The 24,765-nt window shown below is 41.1% G+C and overlaps 1 pseudogene; it reads left to right on the top strand.

Annotated features, from left to right (window-relative positions):
- Positions 1 to 1,805: 1,805 nt before the first annotated feature.
- Positions 1,806 to 24,643, top strand: LOC146680822 (uncharacterized; annotated as a pseudogene).
- The last annotated feature ends 122 nt before the right edge of the window (positions 24,644 to 24,765 follow it).

Raw genomic sequence — 24,765 nt, 5'->3', positions numbered from 1 at the left:
GGTAGTCATCTGAAATGGTTTTCCAACAGTGTTGAAAGAGTTTCCAGAGATGCTGGGCACTTGTTGGCCCTGTTGCCTTTACTCTGCTGTCCATCTCATCCCAAACCATATGAATTTGGTTTAGGTCAGGTGACTTTGGAGGCCAGGCTGTCTGGTGCAGCACTCTGTCACTCTCCTTCTTGGTCACATACCCTTATGCAGTCTAGAGGTGTGTTTGGGGTCATTGTCCTATTGAAAAATAAATGATGGTCCAACTAAATACAAACCAGATGGGATGGCATGTCACTGCAGGATGCTATGGTAGCCATGCTGATTCAGTGTCCCTTCAGTTTTGAATAAATCTCGTACAGTGTCATCAGCAAAGCACCCCCACACCATCACAACTCCTCCTCCATGGCTCACGGTGGGATTCATGCATGTAGAGACCAACTGTTTACCTTTCTGCGTTGCACAAAAACACATCAGGTGAAACCAAAGATCTCAAATTTGGACTCATCAGATCACAGCACAGATGTCCATTCCTTGTGTTTCTTGACCAAAACAAATCTTTTCTGCTTGTTGCTTTTCCTTAGTAGTGTTTTTTTAGTAGCTATTTGACCATAAAGGTCTGATTAAAACAGTTTCCTCTGAATAGTTGATGTAGAGATGTGTCTGCTACTGGAACTGTGTGACATTTATCTGGGCTCTAATCTGAAAACAGTTGGAGCATCATGAAACCAAAAATATGACTGTGGAAAGGACCATGAACCAACATACTCGTGTGTTTATTTTATTGGTGAGAGTAGTGCTTCTTTTACAGTCCTCCAGTTCAACACCTGGTTCAACTTTTCAGCTGGTCTCCAGCACACACACACTCCTCGCTTCACTATATAAGGGAGAAAACCTCATTAGTTTAATAACATGCACTTCTCCCTCCAGTCTTTCTGGCACCACCCCTCCCCTGCAGCTGAGCCAGGAACCACACCTCCGCCACAATGACAGAGAATGATTTCACACAGCAGAGACTTGTTACTAATTTTTGTCTACTTAAATATCAACACTTCACCGAGTTCTTTTGATTCCTCATAGGCATCTGATGGAAGACAACACACTGCTCAGTAGACCATTTCACACTTTTATTGTCTTACAAAACACTTCTAAAAGGGAGATGAGTCTTGCATGACCCTCTGCCGGGGATCTTGAAATGGCGGTATGCGCTCAACAGTTTTATTACAGGCTGTCCCACTCTAGTCTAAACAACTGTTACACAAGCATTCAGTAGTCACATTGCATAGCGTACTCATAGGTTATTGTCTATTAGCTGGAAAACATTTTTTCTCAGCTCCAGCAAAGCTTCGACCTTGCACTACTCCCTTCTAGTAAATTTCCACTGGCAGATGGTTCCCTGTTATCAACTTCTACAGACAAGCGTGGGTGAGAGTCTCCAACATTCTAACACTAAAGGACATGTAGTCCAATCCCTTTATTATCAGGGCCACGACCATTCAATACTACACTATATGATTATTTGACACTTATTAATATAAAGCATAGCATTTAGGCACTTCAGGTAATCTCATTTTATCAGTCTCCACCTCCAGATTTAGTGTATAATAAGTGTGATTTCCACCTGCGTTATCTCAGGAGCAAAGTAAAGCTGCTGTTTTACAAGAAATCAAGTGTAGATGTTGTTGTTCCACTCTGTATGTTTTTTATATTGTTGTTTTTTTAGTGTTTTACTCTCTAAAGTCAGGCAAATAAAATCACATTTACAGTTCAGTATGCACCAACCATCTCATGGCTCCACTCAGTGCAGTGCCTTCGCAATGGAGGTGTTGAACATGGAGGTGCTGAGTCCGTTCGGACTCAATGTCCTCAGTTTCCCTAGGAATGGTGTTAAAGCTCTGCCAGAGGTATGAGTTGAAGCTCTTGTGGACCGGGGCCTCTGCCAAGCGTTCTCAGCACACCCTCACCATAGGTTTAGGTGTACTAGGTCTGTCCAGCATCCTCCCCCTGATTCAACTCACCACCAGGTGGTGATCAGTTGACAGCTTAGCACTTTTCTTCACCCAAGTATCCAGAGTATATGGCAGCAGATCTGTCTCTACCCCTGGCCATCACCCAGTACGCACTTCACCAGTGTGTGAATGACTGAATGTAGTGTGAAGCGCTTTGGGGTCCTTAGGGACTAGAAAAGCGCTATACAAATGCAGGCCATTTACCATTTTTACCATTCACCTGACCCTTACGGTGACTCCTGCAGGTGGTGGGCCTACAGGAAGGGGGGGGGGGGGCAATGTCCCTTCTTTGGGCTGTGCCTGGTCTAAGGCCAGGCCACCAGGCACTTTCCTTTCCGCGGGATGAACTATTCGTTAAATCTTCTACTCACAGGGGTTTTCCGAATTGCTGTTTGTATGGTCTCTTACCCAGGACTTCATCCCCTGAAAATTCTTTGCCCCCCGCCAAAAAAAAAGAAAAAAAAGAATTGTCCCCATCTTCACCACATCCACATTCTCCGACTTGAGATCATGGATAACCAGTTATCTAACGGATATTTTGAACACTTTACACATCAGTCGCACTCATGAGAACATTTACACATGGACAAGATGGAGTGTGTGGTTGTATTTATGTAGCTCAGATCAACCCATAACTAAATGTTTTCTTCTTATTGTTCCAGAGTTATTCCATGGAAGTTAGATGAAGCAGTCAGGTTCTTTGGGAATCTGTTCCGTGCAGCAGCAGAGAGAGAACAGAGGACAGGAGAGAAGATACTGGAGCTGTTATCATCAGTGTGCAGATATAAAGGATTTCCTCTCAAAGGCAAATGGTGTGATTTCCTCATGGACCTGTACTCTTATGAGACTAAAACAGGCTTGAGTGTCCTTCCATCATTACAGTCAGTTTTCCAGTCCACTCCTGCAGTCTGGTCCATAAACCTTTCAAAGAGAAAGACCTCCATCCTCCTGGAAGTGCTGAAACACCAACCAGAGAAGAAACAAGTGAAGCTGACAGGCTGCTCACATGATGAGAGTGAAGTGAGGAGTTTCCTGCAGTGTCTGCCTTATATCTCACAGCTCAGGTAAATATGTTGTAGCACAGTTGATTATATGCGATGAGTACAGCCCATCGCATAAAAAAAAATGTGTGTAGGTCTAATTGTCTTTAGTAGTATATTTACACTTTGCACCTTTATCAGTGTGGGGACATACATAGTTTATTTTATTTCTTCTTCTATATGTTCGTTTGAATCATTCTGTTGGTTTTTGCCTTTAAATTGACAGACATTTGAAAAAAAAAAAAGCAAAAAGAATTTTATATTTAGTTATGAAGTGTAGATGTTTTTGTTCCACTCTGTATGTTTCTATATTCCTTGTATTTTAGTGTTTTACTCTCTAAAGCCAGACAGTAAATAAAAAGACAGTTACAGTTCAGTACGCAGTGATTTCACACACAGGATTAGTGTTTGTGTTGTGAGTCAGTAACAGTCTAAAAACAATGTTCAGCTGCTCTGATGGAAGATGGCTTGAAAATGGACTTTCATTATATACAGGACACACATGGACAAGATGGAGTCCATCAGTAGTGTGTGGTTGTGTTTATGCAGCTCAGATCAAATCATCACTAAATGTTTCCTTCTCATTGTTCCAGTGTTGATACTAAGACATCAGATGAAGACACAACAAAGTTCTTTGGGAATCTGTTCTGTGCAGCAGCAGAGAGAGAACAGCAGACAGGAGAGAAGATATTGGAGCTGTTATCATCAGTGTGCGCATATCGAACATTCCCTTTTGGGAATGGAAACTTGAATGAGCTTTTAAAGAAATATCAGTGTAATTTCCTGCTGGATCTGTACTCCCATGTGAAATTTAGAAGGAAAACAGGCTTGAGTGTCCTTCCATCATTACAGTCAGTTTTCCAGTCAGCTCCTGCAGTCTGGTTCATAAACCTCTCAGAGAGAAAGACCTCCATCCTCCTGGAAGTGCTGAAACTCCAACCAGAGAAGAAACAAGTGGAGCTGACAGGCTGCTCACATGAAAAGAGTGAAGTACTGAGTTTCCTTCAGTGTCTGCCTTACATCTCACAGCTCAGGTAAATATCTTACCAAGAATTTGGAGATTTCTACCAATATACTACACTAATACAATGTCGAGAAATGATATTTTCTGACAGTTTGTAAGATGCACATATTTTTTTTATTTATCTGCAGACTGAGTGAGGAGAATTACCATCTGCAACCGACTTTCCACTTTCATTGTCCTCATTTAGTAATATTAAATAAGATCTAAATGGACTGAATAAATAAAAATGGCTCAGCTATGAACCTATTAATCTATATTTCTACATCACCGAGGAAAGACTACTGTCACCTTAAGGGTTCAAAGAGTCAAGTATAATAAGCAGTAATCAATGAAAATTCCTTTACTACCACCTGGGACTTTGTGAAGCATGGCTGGATGATGGATGAACTCAAAAACTTGAGTTATAAGATTTCTACATCAGAAAAGGTCTTTCCCAGAGCTCGTGGCCTTAAAAATCACCTCTAAATGCAACCTCCTGTTCACTTTTATACATGTTCTCTCAAAACAGTCAGAGGATTTTACCATCAATGTTCATTCGTCCTGTAGATTTGATGTCTATAACTCTGGGACTCAATTATAAAATAAGACTGGGAGACTGCAGCACTGTGGAGACTGAGCTCAGTGCTGACACAAATATCCATTATCCATTTGTTTTCTTTGTTGTTCTTTTTTGGGGGGGTGGGGGGTCAGTATGATTCTTACTATTATCATTTGTCAGTTATTCATAAAATATATGAATAAACAATTATGCGTTTCATTTTTCTCAATTTATTTTTCAGGACATTACAGTGACAGTTGTGTGATCAGTATATTTAACATCTCGTGGTCACATTGCATAACTACATTGTTATACCTTTTAGTTTTTAACCCTCTGGGGTCCAGGGTATAATTGGCCATTTTTGACTACTTTTGATTTTATGTCTATATTTCACTTTTAAAACATGTTTTTCTTGCCTTGTTTGGTATCATTATTTTCAGCACAACCTCAAATATCTGAAATTTGAGTTATTTTTTCATTTTGGTATACTATATTAGCACAGTTGATCTAAATTCAGATAAAAAATTTAAAATCCGAGTAGAAAAAAGTTATATTTTTTACTGTAAAACCCACAAACATGTTTAACGAATCATTTTCATAACTTGAAATGCAAATAGAAATTGTACATTTCTAAAAATTATGCACAAGTTTTGCAAACAACAAAGTTATATGGTACTATTTACATAAAAATGCAGCCAAGTCCTCAGATGTTTTTTATATAACCATTTAAATCTATTTACAGAACAATCAGGTGTGCTGCATCAAATAAGAAGGCACACAAATTATTTGTGCCAGTCCAAAAAATGTAGTTTGTGTTCAGTATAAGACAGAGGAAAACACCACAGGCCTAAACCCTGCAGGTCTGACAACAGGAGGGGCATCAGTCCAGTTTTCCATGTGGGAACAGCGTTTACACTGGAATCTGCCTTTGATGGCTTTTTTAGAGCAAATGAGAAATTCAGCAGTATAACTGACACACAATACAAGACAATAACTACACAACACACTAACTACAGCCTCCAAACACGCTAAACGTCACTAATGTGGCGTTTAGCGACCCCAGAAGGTTAAAGTGTAAGTGGAAGCACTCCAACTTAAGTAAATTTGAGTTTATCAACTTTTATTTAAATATAAGCTTTCGCTATGTTTTCATGAGTGAATGAAATTTTAATTACCATATTGTTACACTAATTTTTGTCAACATTCCCTGTCTATAAAGGCAAAAATAATTTTGACTTGGAGCAGTAACACCTCTGTGGCAACAGGCATTTGTAACCGAACATCGAAAAATGATAGTAGAGGAGGCGCGTCGACAGGAGGAAACAGTAAGACATGCCAGAGCCGTAACGCTGGCCAAGCAGGGCTGCTGGATGAATTGGGACAGTATTGAAAAGAGGACACACACATGGAGTGAAATCTGGGGAATGGCGTCTAATAGGCTAAGTTTCATCATCCGAGCGACATATGATGTGCTGCCTTCCCCCATAAATCTGCAGCTGTGGTTTGGAAAGGACCCATCTTTGCCCCTGTGTACAGTCCCAGCAACACTCAAGCACATCTTGGTTGGTTGTAGGACGAGCTTTACTTAGGGCAGATACACGTGGAGACACACAAAGAAATGAGGAACTGAGTAGAAGGAGTTTGTTTGTAATGAAACTGTGTGTGTCATGAGTGACATGTGTGACGTCAGAAGTACTAAAATAACACGTATGAGACACATCTGGAGCTTCGAATGTTAGAGATTCTGCAACTGCCTTTGGGGTGTGCAGGGCTCTCTCTTCCGGAAGATGATTGAATAAATATATTAATGTTTTGACCACTCTGAGTCGGGTTTTCTCTGTTCTATTATGGGGATCAAAGAATCGGTTTAATAGTATTTATTAAGTTATGCAGACTTGTTTGCACAACGAGGCTAAATAGTTATATAAACTTTTCTGAATCTAAATAGTGCTCTTTGGTAGAATTAAAAAATAAAATTGTACAAATTATCATTTGAAAAGGAATACTTGAATAATATTGACCCTGAAAATGTCCCTGATAGGTTCGCAAAACTCAAGCCTCGAAGACACAGTCTTCTGTTACCACAATAAAGAGTTGTTGTCAGTGTAGTGCAGGTCTATGATGATTTTCAGTTTTAGCTTCCTATCAGGCTTCCTGACTTTTAAATAAATTTACTGTGTAACGTACTGCGAGCCAGTACGAAGAGGATAAACCAGCCCAGTTTGGAAACATTAGCACTTATCTCCTGATTAATATTAAAAGCATATGCTCACTTCAGAGGATGAGCCACAGTGATGTGCCACTATGGTGTTCTCCCATTTGAAATTCTGCACCCATAATTTTTCCCAGCAGAAGACTGTCAAGCATGTAGCAGCAACTGATTTAAACCATTCATGAACCTTCACGTGACTGTACAGTATCTGTAATTGAGAAATGCAAAAAACTAGTACATCAAAAGTATACTAATTGTTTAAATTAACATTTGTTATCAGCAAGGATTTCTTGGTGATGAAGAAGTCAGCAAAATACAGGCAGAGAGGGACAACTACGATAAAACCAGAAAAATACTGGACTCAGTGACAAGAAAAGGGGAAGCAGCCTGCTATGTGTTACTCAAGATTATTAATATGACAAGAAAGAGGACTTTAGAGAGACCTACTTTTCACTCAGAAAAAAAAGCAGTTTGACATGGACCACTGGATCAGCTGCTTTTCTTTCAAGGAAGATACACAAATGGATGTAAATTACTTACAAGGTATTCTGAAGCAAAATTTAGATTAAAAATCTATCAAATTTTTAATATCTTTGATGTGCCTATTCTTTAAAATGACATTAATCTTCCCCAGTATAAATATGTGTGTTTTTTTATACTGCATTTAATTCAGAGTAAATTTGTTTTCTTACTTTTTCAGGACCCAGGCCGTGCCAAGGATATCAAAAGTTAAAGTCAAAAGCAAAAAAAAATATCAAATGAGTTTTGGGCAGCAAGTAAAACTCTGTTTGGAGGAAACAAAAAGCCTCATCTGTTGTACACCTCACTTGTATTCGACACAGAGGAGACTGTTTCTCCATCTAAAATAAAGAAATCAAAAAGAAAGAAAAGCAATATGAGTCGTCCTAAAAAGATGAGGAAATACATCCCTGATGATAAATCAGACATTTCTCCCAGTGAGCTGCTGAAAACGGATAAAAACATTCTCTTGGTTGGAAAACCTGAAATTGGAAAGACAGCACTGACTTGTGAAATGTTGAGATTCTGGGCAGAAAGAGAAAGCAAAGAGCTTTATTACATGTTTTACTTTGACATGAGGGAAACATCTTATATCATGAATTCCAGAAACTTGGAGGAACTTCTTTTTGGTTTGTTTTGTGAACCAGATGAAGGCAACAGTGAGGTCTTACGGGATATAAAGAAGTACTCTGACAACATTACAGTCATTTTTGATGGAATTGCTGATCTCTGCTCATCAGTGGTGGAGAAAATTTTTAAAAAAGATCTACTTCCTCTTGCAAAGATCATCATAACATGCAGACCAGATGATGAGGATGAAGATTTGTTTTCTGGGGACTACCAACTTGGAGTTGGTAACTCTTTGTCATGTCCCCATGTATGCACTGATGGTGGCTGTTTGCTTTTCATCAAAAGATGCTCCACAGCCATGTACAATAACTGAGATCTACATCAATATTGTTCGATTCTGCCTTCAGATAAACAGCAAAACAAAGAACAAAGATCTAAATTCCTTCATCAAAACCAAGAGAGAAGAAATTCTGTCTCTGGCTGAAGTTGCTTTTCTTTCAGCTGAAAGAAAAACCCTGAACCTGACAGACCTGACCTGTAAAGACATCTGTGTCCTGTCCTTCCTGAAACCACTTCTCATTAAGGAGGCCGTGACTGAAACAATAACCACATATGCATTCCTCCATTACACAGTGCAGGAGTTTTTTGCAGCACTGTGGCTCCTGAAGAATCCTGATAAAGTCAGAGATGTTTTTCAGCAGTGCCTCACAGAGGAGAAGAAACACATGAAACATCTGATCCCCTTCATGTGTCGACTGTTGAATGAGAAGAGCCCAAGTTTGATGAAGCATCTGATTCCAGATCAGGACCTGAAGAATACATCTAACTGGTTCTTCAAGGAGCTGATAAACACATTTCTTCCTCATCTGTGTGAGCAAGAAGAGGCTGATACTGAGGACAGTTGTCATGGCCAGGGGGATCAGCAGGCCACTGACTAGTAGAGCTCTCTCTCTTGCTCTCTCGCCAGGGCGGAACTCACTGCGGGTTCACGACTTCGGCCCACGCCCCTCTGACGAGAAAACATCTGGGCCTCATCAGTGCAGCCAGCATTTAAGCCAGGAAGTGGCTTCTACTCATCGCTGGATCGTTGTGTGTGACTCGTGTCAGTGCAGCCTAGCTCTGAGCAAGTTCTCTTTTCGTTTCCCGGCGCGAAACCTCTAACGTGTGTTTTCTTCTGTCCCCTGGACCCGACCCTGTGTTTGGAGAGAGACTGGTTACGAGAGGAGAGTGTCTGAAGAGAAGCAAGTGTCTTTTCCCTACCTGGATTTCCCCGGAGCCTTTTTCCCTGTCACCGCTTTGTATATAGCACTACCCCTGCACTATTTGTATATACACCTGGTGGAACTGTAATAAATACCAACTTTGCTTCTGAGTCCTGCGTGTGAGTCCTCAAGCGAACCGTGACAACAGTGGTCTCCATGTTGACATACTGTTCTGTGCTTGTATGAGTCCCAGAGTCCTGAAGCATGCATCTACCTTCTAAACAAACTGGACTACCATCTTGACCTCAGTGGAGACAGTCTGGATCGTTTCCCTTGCTGTGCTGTGGCCTATATGGTCACTCAGTCAAAGGAAAGGAAAATAAGGCTGAACCTCGAGGATGTGATCATATCAGAACAAGGAATGAGACAGCCGTTTGGATGCCTTGAAAATGTCCATTGGTATGACTGTATTTTAGTGTCACATCACAGTTAATAAACAAAGTATGAGAACAAAGCTTTACTGCTAATTAGAATGTTGGTGGTTTGATCCCTTGTTCCCCCAGTCTGCGTGCCAAATATCCTTGGGCAAGATACCAACCACCAAGTTGCTCTCTGATGCATTCATCGGAGTATGAATGTGTGTGAATGGGTGAATGTGGCATGTTGTATGAAGCACTTAAGCTGCTCCGCTATATAACAATCAGTCCATTCACTTTTTACCATGAATTGTACATAAATGCAATAATTTATGAATCGCATAAACCCAGATTTCAGTTTCAGTAGAACATAGATAACATATCAAATGTTGAGAAATGTAGCAGCCACGCATTATAAAAAAGTTGGAATAGGGCCAGTTTTTCTATTTAATACAAACCGGATTCCAAAAAAGCTGGGACACTAAACAAATTGTGAATAAAAACTGAACGCAATGATGTGGAGATGGCAAATGTCAATATTTTATTCAGAATAGAACATAAATCACGGAACAAAAGATTAAACTGAGAAAAGTTATAATTTTAAGGAAAAAATATGGTGATTCAAAATGTCATGGTGTCAACAAATCCCAAAAAAGTTGGGACAAGGCCATTTTCACCACTGTGTGGCATCTCCCCTTCTTCTTACAACACTCAACAGACGTCTGGGGACCGAGGAGACCAGTTTCTTGAGTTTAGAAATAGGAATGCTCTCCCATTCTTGTCTAATACAGGCCTCTAACTGTTAAGTCTAATTGTTGAATGTCGCCATTGTGTTTCTTAAATTTGTATAGTCTTAGTTTAAGCAGTAGGATCAAAGCCATTCCTTTGATCCTGACCACCTCTCCAGCCACTCTGTGCTGGGGGAGGTTTTATTGTAGATACATCCTAACTTGAAGATCTGTTTGATGTTTGGTAGAGCTTCCTACCCTTTGTATGGTTTCACTGTGTTATCTTTGGTAAACCATACATTGGGTGTGGGGGAAGACTACCCTCTTTATGACCAAGGATGTTGTTCCTGCTTTTAGGTTTTATGACCCTTTGACCAACACACACACACACACACACACACACACACACACACACACACACACTCAGTGTATACATTTACATACAGTGCCTTGTCTTTGTAACCAAAGGGGGGTTGCAAGGGGAGGTGTTTTGTAAACTTGTTTGAAGTTTGTCAATAAAAGGCGGCGAGAGGAGGCCACCAGTGTGGTCATTTCAACGTGCTGGTCACAGACGAGAGGCCTCCCTTGCGCAAGAAATCGATCGAACACTGTTGCCTTGCTTTTCTTTCATGGGAATAAGTCTTGGATACAGCGGGGTCTGAGTTTAGACCCAACATTTATTTGGTCCTTCGGAGCCGGAGCCTAACACATTGCATCCACCGAGGAGAGGGAGAGGACGCCACCGCAACGTCTGGGATGATTGACGTAAAGCCCTGGTGTTTTTGGCTTGCCACCAGGCCGGGAAGTTTGCGCCTGACCTCCCCTCGGGATGGATGACGATTGACGGGATCCAGAGACTCTTCCCATGAACGTAAACAAACAGTGAGTACAGAAGGCCTTAGAGAGCGTCTCTATAACCGCGTGAATGAATGTGGGATCCTAGAAACGCGTCACCGTGATTCTGCGTGAAACGTTTGAGTCCCGGGGAGCGCTGGTCACGAGAGCGCACGTGGACCCAAAACAATAGAGAGCGGCTACGGGCTGTGCGTTAAACGTGAGTCCGGGAGCGCGCTAGCCGCGTGAGAGAGACGCAGGCTTCTCCGCCGTTTGGGGCGTAGAGAGTTCTCCGCCATTTGGGGCGTGGAGAGAACCTAGGTTCAGAGTCCGGAATCTCCGCCATTTGGGGCGTTAGAGAGTGTCCGAAGGTTGAATTCTCCGCCATATGGGGCGTTTGAGAGTTTTCAACAGAGAGCGCTAGCTGTGCGTGCAGACGCAAGCGATAGGCCTATGTTGTGTGTGTGCGGGCCAGACGTGGTCTGCGTGAGTGTGGCTGATTGTTGTCTTGTAATGGAGAATAAAATGTGTAAGTCTGCCTTAGAAGGAGATGTAAAATTTATGCAGAAAGTTTTACCAGGCAGCACGCAGTATGTAGGTTGTTGGTATAAGAAATGTGGATTTGAAGGGACATTAGTGGAAGTTAAGTGTAAAATGCTGGTAGAAAGAATATCTGTAAGTGTAGCAGGTAAAACAGGTAAAGCGAAGCAGAGGAAGTAATTGCAGTTAGCAGTTGCTAAGTTGTGGCTGGAGCAGGCTCAGAGGAGGAGAGAAGCACAGAATGTTAAAAGAGCAATATTGCAAGCAGTAGTTGTGAAACCTGAGGATGAAACTACAGCTCAATCCACTGCAACTACTCTAGAACAACACCGTAGAAAAGCATTAGGAAGAGCAAGAATGTTAGCAGAAAGTAGAGTCAGAGAAGAGCGTGAGAGAGCAGAGGTAGAAGTGGAGGAGAGATTAGAGGCATATTAGGAGCAGCATTGAGTCCAAGACAGACTAGGCAAGAGAGGAGACAGAAAAGATGAAGAAAGTTTTTCTCCTGATCAATTCCGCGAGTGTGAGAGTGTCTGACGTCATGGTGTGTGTGAAAGGTATCCAGCTGGGGCAGACGTGATTCTGCATGTCACCTGCCCAGTGGACAAAAAGAAATAAAATAGTTGTGTGGATGAATGATGGCACGAAGAGTGTTTGGTGTTTCTCAGTCTGAAACAGCTGTAATGCTATTTTCTGTTTTGGAGAAAAGTACAGTTAAAGAAAAAAAACAGAGAGAGATGTGTGTTGTTTTAAGCAGTGATGAGAATAATGGAAGTGTGGTGAGAGATGAACACAAAAACATACTGAAAATGCATTAACTATACTAACAATGATACTCATGAGACCAGACAGCATCTTAAGCATGAGATTCTGTTTGTCATCTTGTCCAAGTCACTAGTAAGATGAAAGTGATACATAGACTAGTGGACTGAATATTATAGGAGGACAGATGGTTGCATCATAGAGGAGGAAACAGAATGCTGATGAGAGGTCTTGAATGAGTGAGTTGAGTGAGCTGATTGTGAGTTTCTGGTGTGTGAAGAAGTTTTACCATGGCACACATTTAGTTACATGAGAACTAAAACTTATTATGTGCTAAGACAACAGGGTTATGCTGTATGTTGTGTGTATGGCTGATTGGATGAATGTTTGAGATTAAACTGGCTGTTTGATTTGTCTTTATTACTAAAGTTGAACCTGCCAATTGGGTTGTTACGATTTATCCCCCTGGCATGAAGAACACGTGTCATGACTTAAACAAGGCCTTTCTTTCCATTATTTTCTTTGATTTCTTTTATTTTCTTTCTTTTATTTTGTTACTTTCATGGTGCACTGAAAGTTTTGTTTGATGATCTCTGTTGAGCAGATCTGCACGATTAGAATCGAAGCGTCGTCGAGAAAACTGTTGCAAAGTGAGCTTCTCCAAAATTAAAATGGGCTCTTATTTGGGACAATCAGGAAACAAGTTCCTGTCCAAAAGGATTCAACGAGGAAATCCAGTCTAAATTATTTTTCTTTTTGAAATGACGTTGTTTTGCTGAGCGTGGAAACGGATGCGACGATAATTTCCACAATTAGCAAAAGAAGGAATCACTGAGTGAATGAGTAAGAATTTTAAAATAAATGGGGAACTGACTGACTGACTTAACACCATTGTGTGAAGTCAACCCCCACTTGACAAAGGTGTGGATGTATCTCTGTGTGTGTCTCTGTTACAGGAGCAGAAAGATGATAGCAACATCTGAGGTTGTGTGATGGTTTAACCTTTTAAATGCCATTTTTATGTTTGTGAATCTATCAGAGGTGTGTTATTCATGGGCTTGTGGTACTCACAGAAGTTACTGTGAGAAAGTGTGTACACACCTGCGCAGCGCTAACATTTGCATTTTTTCTTACAGCATTGCAGTTTTTCATGTGATTTGATGATGTGGTTTTTAGCAGAACAACTGGTGGATGTTTGTTTCTTTATTTCAGGTTTTGTTTTCTTTAAGAGTGCATGTAGCATTCAGCAGAAGTGGACAAGTGACATGAGTAAAACAAATAAGAGATTACGATATTTATGGAATAGTTTATTATGGGCTCATTTGCTGGCCACTTTTGGACCCATAATAATATATGAGTGGAGTGACTTTGCTTAAGGGAAGTCACCGATTACATTAATGTTAACTGAGCACATGGGATGATCCATGTTTGAGGCGAATTATGGTAACAATAGTGATTTAATGATTTGAGAAAACCTGCACATGACACTTGTCTTGCTGATGCTGAATGCTTGTTACCCTTGTGATATACTTGTTTATAAGTGTGAAGTTTGATTTTACTTCCAGATCTTGTTTTCCAGGCCATGATGGTGAGTATGCAGGCTCCTGGTGGAGCCAGTTTTTAAGGCAGGGATCCAGGTTTGGTGAGTTGACGCATGAGAGTGTCCATGCGTCAAGAGGTGGGGTCCAGAAGTAACATTAAACAATGTTTACTATTATTGTTGCAGTGATTTGTGTGATTAGCTGTTTATTTACAAGTATTAAACCTATGCAAGTGGTGCATCCATGTTCAGATGAGGCTTTGATGGCCTATAAGTGAAGTTCACTGATTACAATGTGGAATAACATTGAGATGTTAAATAATTTGGAATAAATTATGGGAAAACGTAGGAGTTTAATGAGTTTAGAATAAACCTGCAATGATACTTGTCTCTGTGATGCTGAATACTTTATTACTCTTATGATCTACAGTTGGTTGCGAATGTGAAGTTGTTTTAAATTTAAGACTTTGTTTTCTGTGATACAGGAGCTGGGAGCTAAACAAGCTGAACATTTAAGTGCTGATTAATGTTCTTACACAGGGTTACAGCTTGGAGTGAAGCTGCTCCAAGGGACAAACCCTGGAGATTGTTTTAGGGAGACTGTGCAACACTCTTGTACATGTCTCATTGGGGAGTTGACACATGGCGAAAGCCGTGTGGCGAGAGGAGTGTCATTTTTTCAATTTGTAGATGTCGTGAGATGCCATGATGAGAAGGAGTGACTGAGAGGATCGCCCACAAAATGGAACCTGAGGGAGCGTGCCAAGCTCCAAAAAGTGACAGCGCAGAGGAGGTCCAGCGATGGACTTGTGGTTCTGTGAACAGCACAAATGCAAGGTGACTGTAAAATAACTAACAGCACTTTTTCCACAAGTGAAGCCAGTAACTTACTATCCTAAAAGATTAGCTCTAGTTGCTCGTGCTTTACCTCCATGCGTGAGACCAGTATGTGCAGCAGCTTAAGCTGTACAATGTTTCAATAGTTTATTTCACCCTTTGACACTGTTAGTTCCACACGAGGTAGATGTTTACTATTGCAGACTAAACTTACATTTCTGTCACCTACAAGACACTTGTCTTTAATGTTACTGTTACTCTCACAACCACACATATTACCATAAAGTGGTGCAGAATTCTGAATCTGTCCAACCCTTTTTGCCAACGGAGGAGGGCACTTCTCATGAGTGTAGAGAGCGCGAGGAGAAGACGTGTAAGCCGAGGGATGACTTAATAGATGTGCCACTCGTTGAGGGAAAGGTTTGGTTTGCTGATGGTTTGAGTTTTATAACAGCAGAGGGACAGACTAGAACAGGTTTTACTGTAGCTGACAGTGAGAGAGAGTTATCTATGTAGGACAACTAGCATGTTTCATGTTTGCTTGAGCAGCAGAGATGCTAGCTTTAACGGAAGCGTGTAAAGCTGTAGAGAGACAATATACACTGGTAGGCAGTATGCATTTGCTACTGTACATTTCTTTGTAGTGCAGTGAGTGAGACGAGGTATGACAACCTCAACAGGGAAACCTGCAGAACACACCAAACTCTTGCAAAATCTGCTGGAGGCAGTGTTATTAACCAGTGGAATTGCCGTTTGTAAATGTGCAGCACACATGTGAGGGAAAGATCCGGTTGCATTAGGGAAAGTTTTTGCAGATAAGATCGCAAAAGAGGCAGCTTTAGTTAAACATGGTGTTAACCTTTTATCAGTACAGCATTAGCAGACATGCAGGCCCACTCACCTACTGCAGGACAATAGTTGTGACTTACAGAGGGAGCAAGCTTGCAGGATGATTTTTTTTATCTGTGTGATAAACCAGTACTGCCTAATAATTTGTATAAGACTGCTGCTATTTTGAGCCATTGGCTATACCATGTCTCAAACAGGAGGGAGATGAGCAGTCGTTATACTCACTCTAGGATTATTAAATACTTTAAAAAAAAAAAACTTTTTTGCAGAGAGAACTAATGGAACAGTAAAGTTAAGATTTAGGAAGACAGGCAGGACATGGTTAGACTGTATAGAATAAGTACATGAGGATTACTCCAACAGAGAATGGTCTGACTCTTTGAGATTACACATGTTAGAGGATTTAGAGTTAGAGTTAGAGTTCCAGTCTTCTGTAGTGATGATAGAAAAGCAGAAGAGAGAGCATATTAGCGGATTAGATGCTTGAAATGTTTAAAAGTAAAGTAGTCATGAGAACAAATGATCTGCCAGATGATTCTGTTTCTTCGCAGGAGCAGAGCCTGAAGTCTGGAGATTGGATGATGATAAGGCCATGGAGAGGAAGTGCTGGTCCAGTCCATGGTGGGAAGGTCCATATCGGATGCTGCTGACGACGACCACAGCAGTGAAGATTGCCGGAAGGAACACTTGGATATATCAAGCGCACTGCAAGAAGGTGACACACATCCAGGCCAGCTCGGAGTAAGTGGCAGGAAGACCGGGAACAAAGGGGGGGGAAAGCCTCCAGGGCCCCTCGTCTCAATCCGGTGAAGAAACCAACTGAGCCACAGGTACTCATCAGAATGGCTGGGAATGTGCTGTGCATCTTCTTGTGCCTGTGGACCCTGAGTGGGATGACAGGAGCGCATTGGGACAGAGCAAATCACACCCAGTACCCGCATGGGTTTTCAACAACTACTGGTGGCAGTTTAAGAACACAACCGCTCACATAAAGAATGAGACCAATGGTTATGCTTGTGATGCCACTGGCTACACATTCTTCTGGACTGTGGCCCTATAGCATCACTGAGAGCGAGGCAGTTTGTTTGGTTGCTTTAGCAATACATCCAGGAACACTGCCAACTTTTCAACTGCTCTGAACCTGAATGGAAGGTTGATTCACCAGTAGCTGGGAAGGTGAACTGCTCTGGTGAGACAGACCTGCTCATCTGACTCAAAGAATATGACTTGTTGCAGGACATTATACAGTTAAACGAACTGGAAACAGGCCAATTGCCTATGTGTATGAAGGACAATGGATTAGCCCAAGTTGGAGATCAACCATGGAACATGGCAACATCACCTATTCTTTTTGTCTTTTGCAAGAAGGATGTAAACAGAGAAGCCTTTTGTCTACATTTACATCATGAACACTTGAGGTTTTGAGCCAAGAAGATCAAAACAGCTTGATCCAATTTCCTTTACAAAGCTTTTTCTGTGGTGACAACAGGACAGGAGAAGAGTTGTAAATGCAGATAATTCACAAGTTGACTCTAACCCCCACAGGATGCCTACAGTGAGAAGATTTGGGGGGTTGATAGGAGTCATAAAGAAGGGTGTTTACTTGCTGCAGCTTTGAAGTTAGCTGAGAGCCACATGGACAAACAATAAAGTCAACTGATGCGTTTAAATACCTATGTCTGTATACAGTTGGATTGTAGAGACATATGATTTTTGAGAATGATGATTCTTCTTGTTTGACCTTTGACATTCAGTTGTGTACTTGAAGAAATACATAATGAATTGCACGACAGGAGTAGATCCGCCACAAGGCTGGATAGCTTGGTTACCGTCTGGTCCTTGGTGGCATCTTCTTTTGAAGATATTAATTCCTGTTTTTGAACTGTTGATACTGATTTGCTTATGTATAGGATGTAGTTTACTGTGCATGAATGAAATCTACACTGACACTGTCAAACAAAGGGTGCATAAGTTGAAATTTAAGTATACAATGACAAAAAGGAGGGAAATGTTAAGTCTAATTGTTGAATGTCGCCATTGTGTTTCTTAAATTTGTATAGTCTTAGTTTAAGCAGTAGGATCAAAGCCATTCCTTTGATCCTGACCACCTCTCCAGCCACTCTGTGCTGGGGGAGGTTTTATTGTAGATACATCCTAACTTGAAGATCTGTTTGATGTTTGGTAGAGCTTCCTACCCTTTGTATGGTTTCACTGTGTTATCTTTGGTAAACCATACATTGGGTGTGGGGGAAGACTACCCTCTTTATGACCAAGGATGTTGTTCCTGCTTTTAGGTTTTATGACCCTTTGACCAACACACACACACACACACACACACACACACACACACACACACACACTCAGTGTATACATTTACATACAGTGCCTTGTCTTTGTAACCAAAGGGGGGTTGCAAGGGGAGGTGTTTTGTAAACTTGTTTGAAGTTTGTCAATAAAAGGCGGCGAGAGGAGGCCACCAGTGTGGTCATTTCAACGTGCTGGTCACAGACGAGAGGCCTCCCTTGCGCAAGAAATCGATCGAACACTGTTGCCTTGCTTTTCTTTCATGGGAATAAGTCTTGGATACAGCGGGGTCTGAGTTTAGACCCAACACTAACTGTTCAATCATCTTGGGTCTCCTTTGTCGCACCTTCCTCTTTATGATGCGCCAAATGTTCTCTATAGGTGAAAGATCTGGACTGCAGACTGGCCATTTCAGTACCCGGATCCTTCTCCTACCCAGCTATGATGTTGTGATTGATGCAGAATGTGGTCTGGCATTATCTTGTTGAAAAATGCAGGGTCTTCCTGGGAAGAGATGACGTCTGGATGGGAGCATATGTTGTTCTAGAACAACATATGCATTGATGGTGCCTTTCCAGACATGCAAGCTGCCCATGCCACACGCACTCATGCAACCCCATACCATCAGAGATGCAGGCTTCTGAACTGAGCGTTGATAACAACTTGGATTGTCCTTGTCCTCTTTGGTCCGGATGACATGGCGTCCCACATTTCCAAAAAGAACTTCGAATCGTGACTCGTCTGACCACAGAACAGTCTTCCATTTTGCCACACTCCATTTTAAATGATCCCTGGCCCAGTGAAAACGCCTGAGCTTGTGGATCTTGCTTAGAAATGGCTTCTTCGTTGCACTGTAGAGTTTCAGCTGGCAACGGCGGATGGCACGGTGGATTGTGTTCACTGACAATGGTTTCTGGAAGTATTCCTGAGCCCATTCTGTGATTTCCTTTACAGTAGCATTCCTGTTTGTGGTGCAGTGTCGTTTAAGGGCCCGGAGATTACGGGCATCCAGTATGGGTTTACGCTCTTGACCCTTAAGCACAGAGATTCTTCCAGATTCTCTGAATCTTCGGATGATATTATGCACAGTTGATGATGATAACTGCAAAGTCTTTGCAATCTTTTGCTGGGTAACACCTTTCTGATATCGCTCCACTATCTTTCTGTGCTACATTGTGGGAATTGGTGATCCTCTACCCATCTTGGCTTCAGAGAGACACTGCCACTCTGAGAAGCTCTTTTTATACCCAATCATGTTGTCAATTAACCTAATTACTGTTAATTGGTCTTCGTTATGCTCAAATTTACTGTTTCCAGCCTCTTATTGCTACTTGTCCCAACTTTTTTGGGATTTGTTGACACCGTGAAATTTTGAATCAACATATTTTTCCTTTCAAATGATACATTTTCTCAGATTAAACTTTTGATCTGTCATCTACGTTCTATTCTAAATAAAATATTGACATTTGCCATCTCCACATCATTGCATTCAGTTTTTATTCACAATTTGTTTGGTGTCCCAACTTCTTTGGAATCCGGTTTGTATAATTAGTTGGAAAATGTTCCTCCACCTGTTTCTTATTTACAACATTTACTTTTTCTGGCTTTTGTTAATTTCTACCAAATTTGAGTGTTGACATGCTACTGTCTAATTCCAAATGAGAAAATATTTTTTCTTAAAGCAGGACATATTCTCAGTTTAAATGTTAGTTCTGTTGTGAACACGATATACGTTTATGAGGTTTCAAATCACTGGATAATTTTTTTAAATTTATGTTGTACCAGGCTCTGAACTTTTTTCTGAATATGGTTTCAAGAATGTTGTAATTATCTTTTATTTAATCATAGGTGTGATCCTCTGCCTCGACAGCTGTGGGTGACTTTTCTTCTCAGTGAAGAGCAGATGGACTTTGTAACCTTACTCAGCCTTGATGGAAATCAGTTGCATCTTCCAGTTAAAGGTGAAAGACAGCTGTTTGAAAGAGCTGTGGGAGTCATCCAGATGGTTAACCAGATGGTTAATGTCTGCCTGTAGAGAAACTCCTGACTGCCAGAGTCTGTGTGAGTCTCTACTAAAGGTTTTGCCATTCATCAACTCACTCAGGTATGTAACTGTTGTTTTATCCAGTCTTTTGGTGTTAAAATTGAAATCTTTTTGTTTTCCAGTTGTATTAGAGTATATTTTTTTTTTTATCAGAATATGTGAATAATGCAGTTAAAGGTAAGTCCTTGTAGTGCTCAGCTGAAATAAATTCAATCCAATGAAGAAAATTTCTAAACTTTAAAGAATCCAATAAGACTCACAATTTACAGAAAATGCAGCAGATATCTGTTTTCATTAACAAAATAGTTATACTATATATGGGTTTTTTTTTGCATATATTATTTTATAAATTTTTTGTGACAGGCTTCTCAGTAAAACATTTTAACTACAACTTTGCTGAAAAACAAGGATTTTGATAAAAAGTATATCATTGCTTATTTATTCTTTTTTTCCAATCCACATTGTTTCAGTGTTGTTCCTCGGTTATCAGAACCTTCAGAAGAGACCAGGTTCTTTGCAAATCTTATCTGTGCAGCAGCAGAGAGAGAACAACAGACAGGAGAGAAGATACTGGAGCTGTTATCATCAGTGTGCAGATACAAAAACAGTCCTCTTAAACACACATGGTGTGATTTCCTCATGGACCTGTACTCTTATGAGACTAAAACAGGCTTGAGTGTAAAAGTTACACATCTAATTACAATGTGAAAAGGCAACGTCTGACAGCAGATGGATTTCAGTGTTCCACATTCAAAGGTCACATGAAGAGAGTGAATTGAGGAAACTTCTCCAGTGTTTGCCTTATATCTCACAGCTCAGGTAAATGATTATAATTTTCATAACTGCTGTTCCTCTGGAAGCTGCCTCACCTATTATTTAATTAATTAATTCCAATTTTAATTAATTATTGCCACATTTAATTAATTATTTAATGGTGTATTTAATTAATTCATTATGGCAGTCCTGGCGTTCCATATTAATCTGCCCACTTTTATATTTACCTGTTAAACCTGAGAGTCCTGCATACTGGCCTTGCTGAAACTTGCCAGATGATCATCTTGATGTTTACACATCTGATATTTCTGTAATAATTGTGATTCTGTTATTTTTATTATTGAGACAAAACACAGAAGCCATCACCATTTATCAGTGCAGTGAGTCGGTCATATTTATTATTTGTACTTTTGTGATAATGGTATTTATTCTGGTCTACATGCTTCAACAGGACAAAGTAGAGAGACTCTATAATGATGTCTCAGATTAACGATGCAATAAGTGAGCAATTAGGATAAAACCGTGTTTGGTACTTTAACATAACTGGAAGAAATGATCATAAACATGTAAATCATTTTTAGTTTGTATTTCATGTTAAGAGATACATGTGATAATGATCATTTTCTGTCCTCTTTCTGTCTCATTTATAATGAGGGGTGGCTGTAGCTCGGGGTAGAGCAGGTCAACTACTAATATAAAGGTTGCTGGTTTGATCCCTGGCTGCTCCAGCCTGCATGTCGGATGTCCTCAGGCAAAATGCTAACCCCAAGTTAAGCACAGAGAAAGCGCCTGTATGAATGTGTGGATGAGGCATGTTGTGTAAAGTGCTTTGAGTGCTCCAGGAGTATACAAAAACACTGTGCAAGAATTTATCCTTTAATGCATTTCAGGTTTTTAAATGTAACTTTTTTTTACCATATTAATGTAGAGCTTCATATAGACTGGGGGAATAAATAATAAAAGTTTGGATGTCTGTAATCGACGTGATTCTGTTTCAGTGATTGTAGTTATAGAAAGTCAGTCATTATACAGTATCTGTAATTCAGGAAATTTGTACAGAAACAAAATGCCAGCTTGAGAGGGATGGGGAGATTGTATCATTCAGGAAATACTTAACGAGTATGTCAGTCTCATTTAGATAAAAGATCCAGCAGACTCGGATGTGTCAGTACAGCTGGCACAGTCGCACAGAGGAACCAGGATCACACCACATCATTTTCTCTTTGACAGTGTAACATCAGAGCATTAAGCTTTTGGATTGTTTGACCACACATACCAAAGGGCACCAACAGGAAAGACCCTAATTTACCTTTAAGCCCCCTGTACAGGTAGAATTTTTCACTTTTACTGTTACTTTAGTCTTCTTGCTATACTTTAAATAACTTTTCAGTTCTATATTTTTTAGAACCTTTGTTTACAATCATTTATTTGCATTACACTGATGCCATGTAACCAACACAGCATATTGCATGTCAGGCTGAAAGGTTAACATTCTGGAAAATTATTCAAAGACCTGAAGTGAAACAAACCTGATTTCATGGCAGAATCATAACTAATGCTCTTTGTAAGCTGATTTCAGCCCCTAAACAGTGGCCGAAGGAAAGAATCTGCAGAATAATGTGGACACATGTTAGAAGTTTCCTGTCGAGTGTACAAACACTAACACCTCACCCACACAGTAAAGTGTGTAGCTAGAAAGAGTGATATTAGTCTATATTAGGGCTGCCACAAACGATTATTTTGATAGTCGACTAGTCACCGATTATTTTTGCGATTAGTCGACTAATCAGATCATCATCCATTGAACGTAAAAGTACAGCTTATTGCACCAGCAGCATCTGCTCTTATATAACTATCATTAGCTTACAGCTTTAAGTGTTTAAGGTCTGTGCTAACTAAAAATAAAGACAAGATGATAGTTAATTGAATTCTAATTAAATGTGCAGATTGTTTCGGTGGAGTTTAATAAACTCAGCCGATTTACTCAGGAACAAATAAAATACTGAAAAAAGCCAAACAATAACATTTTTAAGTTATCTAAGTGACTTGTATATGTTTAACCTGAGTAGGGCGGTGGGTTTGAAAACGATCTGCCGGGAGTCCGGTGCTCTCATGGCCCCCGGCTAGCTATCGAGCTAGTGGGTAACAGACGCCTCCGAAAACGTCGGAGCGCTTTTGAAAATATGTGGTGTCTTGATAAACTGAGCAGATATTTGAGGTTTACACAGCTACATTCTCGCCTGAAAATATGTTAAACGTTTATTTTGTGACCCAGAAAGAATAATAAGAGTAATATTAAAACTAACTAGCTGCCGCCATTGTTGACAACTGCGCTGGGCCGCGCTATGAATTCTGGGACACAGTTTCTTCTTCTTCGGGGTTTAACGGCAGCTGGCATCCTTGTACATGCAGTGCTGCCATCTTCTGTTTCAGTCCGTTATTACACTCTTAAATCCTACTACTTATTCCTGCTTTTGGGATCTTACAAAGCTTCAAATGACGCGTCGACTATTAAATCAGTCGTCGACGATTTTGATAGTCGACGTAATCGTGACTAGTCGACTAATCGTGGCAGCCCTAGTCTATATCCCTGTCTCAGACTTAAAAACACTGTGACGTTTTGCTGGCCTTTACTGCCACGTTCTACTTAAGTAAACACAGAATCTCACATTTTCTCCCTTTCCCTCAAACACACATTTTAAGTGCAAAAATAATTTATGGCAATAATCAGTAATATAAATAGCATCATTGCAGCCCTTGGTGAGCACCATGGACAGCAACCACAGTCAGTTTATACTATAACCTCACATTATCTTCTTCAACCAGACTATCACAAGGCAGAAACAGATCCAGGCATGCTAGGATAACACAAAGACAACTTTATTGTCATTAAGTCCATTAACCACAGGTCCTCAAAGCCTCACTGGATGTACCAACAACCAAACTCTTTTATAGAGATCCTCATTCAGCAATCGTTTCTAATGGATGTGCTTCTAGATCTATCACACACACATTACATTATGAGCACATATTTTCCAGATTTAGGTGGTAACAATATTTCAGTCCATAACAAAATCACAAACCATTCAACCATCAGAACTTTGTCCTTGTGCTACTGTCAGGTTTCTCATGTTCAATTTATTTCCCACATTCAGTTTTCTCGTTTTCTGTGCCAGCGTACCGCCTGTGTATTGTGTTCCAGTTATTTCCATGTATCATTAGTCAGACTAAGTTCAGCTGCGTACTCACCGGTTTCTAAACATTCATCACCCAGCCTGTATTTAAGTCCTCAGTTCCATCCGTTCATCTTCGCGTCATTGATGTTGATGTTGTCCTTCCCGTCTACATTCCGTTGTTCAGCCAGCCGTTCAGTCTTTCAGTCAGTCCTGCCGTCCCTGCTCTGTTCACTCACTCGCTCTAATAAATCATCATCATTCTGCACCGTGAGTCGTGCGTTTGGTTCGTCTCTTCCTCGCCTCCGTACACGACAACCCCTGACAGAATGACACGACCCGTGCCACGAAGACACGTGTATGACCCAGCGGACTCGGACCTATTCGAGCGGCAGGACGCAGCCCTCTCCATTTGGGCGGAGAAGCTCAGGTGGAAACAGCGGCTCTGCTCAGAGAGGGAGCACGTCTTTGAGGGGACTCGTCTGGCTCTGGGCGGGCCTCGGAGACCCCGCGGTCCTCCACCTGCTGCCTCACCTACATCGGAGCATTCGCCGCGGAGAGTGGGCGTCAAAGGCCAAGCTTCGCCCGCTCGCTCTCCCGCCGCCCCGCTCCTCGCTCGCAAGCCAGCTGTTTTATTCTCCGGCTCTTCCACTTCACCATGCCCAGCGACTCCGCCTCCCACCTTGGCTCAGCGGAGGCTCTCCCGCTCGGCCGCTCAGCTGTGTCCGCTAGGGAGCAGCTAGGCTCACGCCGCCGTCGCTCTTCCCGTTTGGAGCAGCAGTATCCGTCCATGAGCGAAATGGACTTTTTTTCTTTTACCTCACCCAAAGACTGTTCACCATCCACCCAATCAAAAGACTGTAAA

The sequence above is a fragment of the Copadichromis virginalis genome, linkage group LG23 (genome assembly GCF_057382275.1).
Source record: "Copadichromis virginalis isolate Kocher_CV1m ecotype Utaka linkage group LG23, C_Virginalis_male_GT1.1, whole genome shotgun sequence".
NCBI lineage: Eukaryota > Metazoa > Chordata > Actinopteri > Cichliformes > Cichlidae > Copadichromis > Copadichromis virginalis.
Note: the sequence above shows the minus strand (reverse complement) of the source record. Positions and strands in the feature narration are given on the sequence as shown.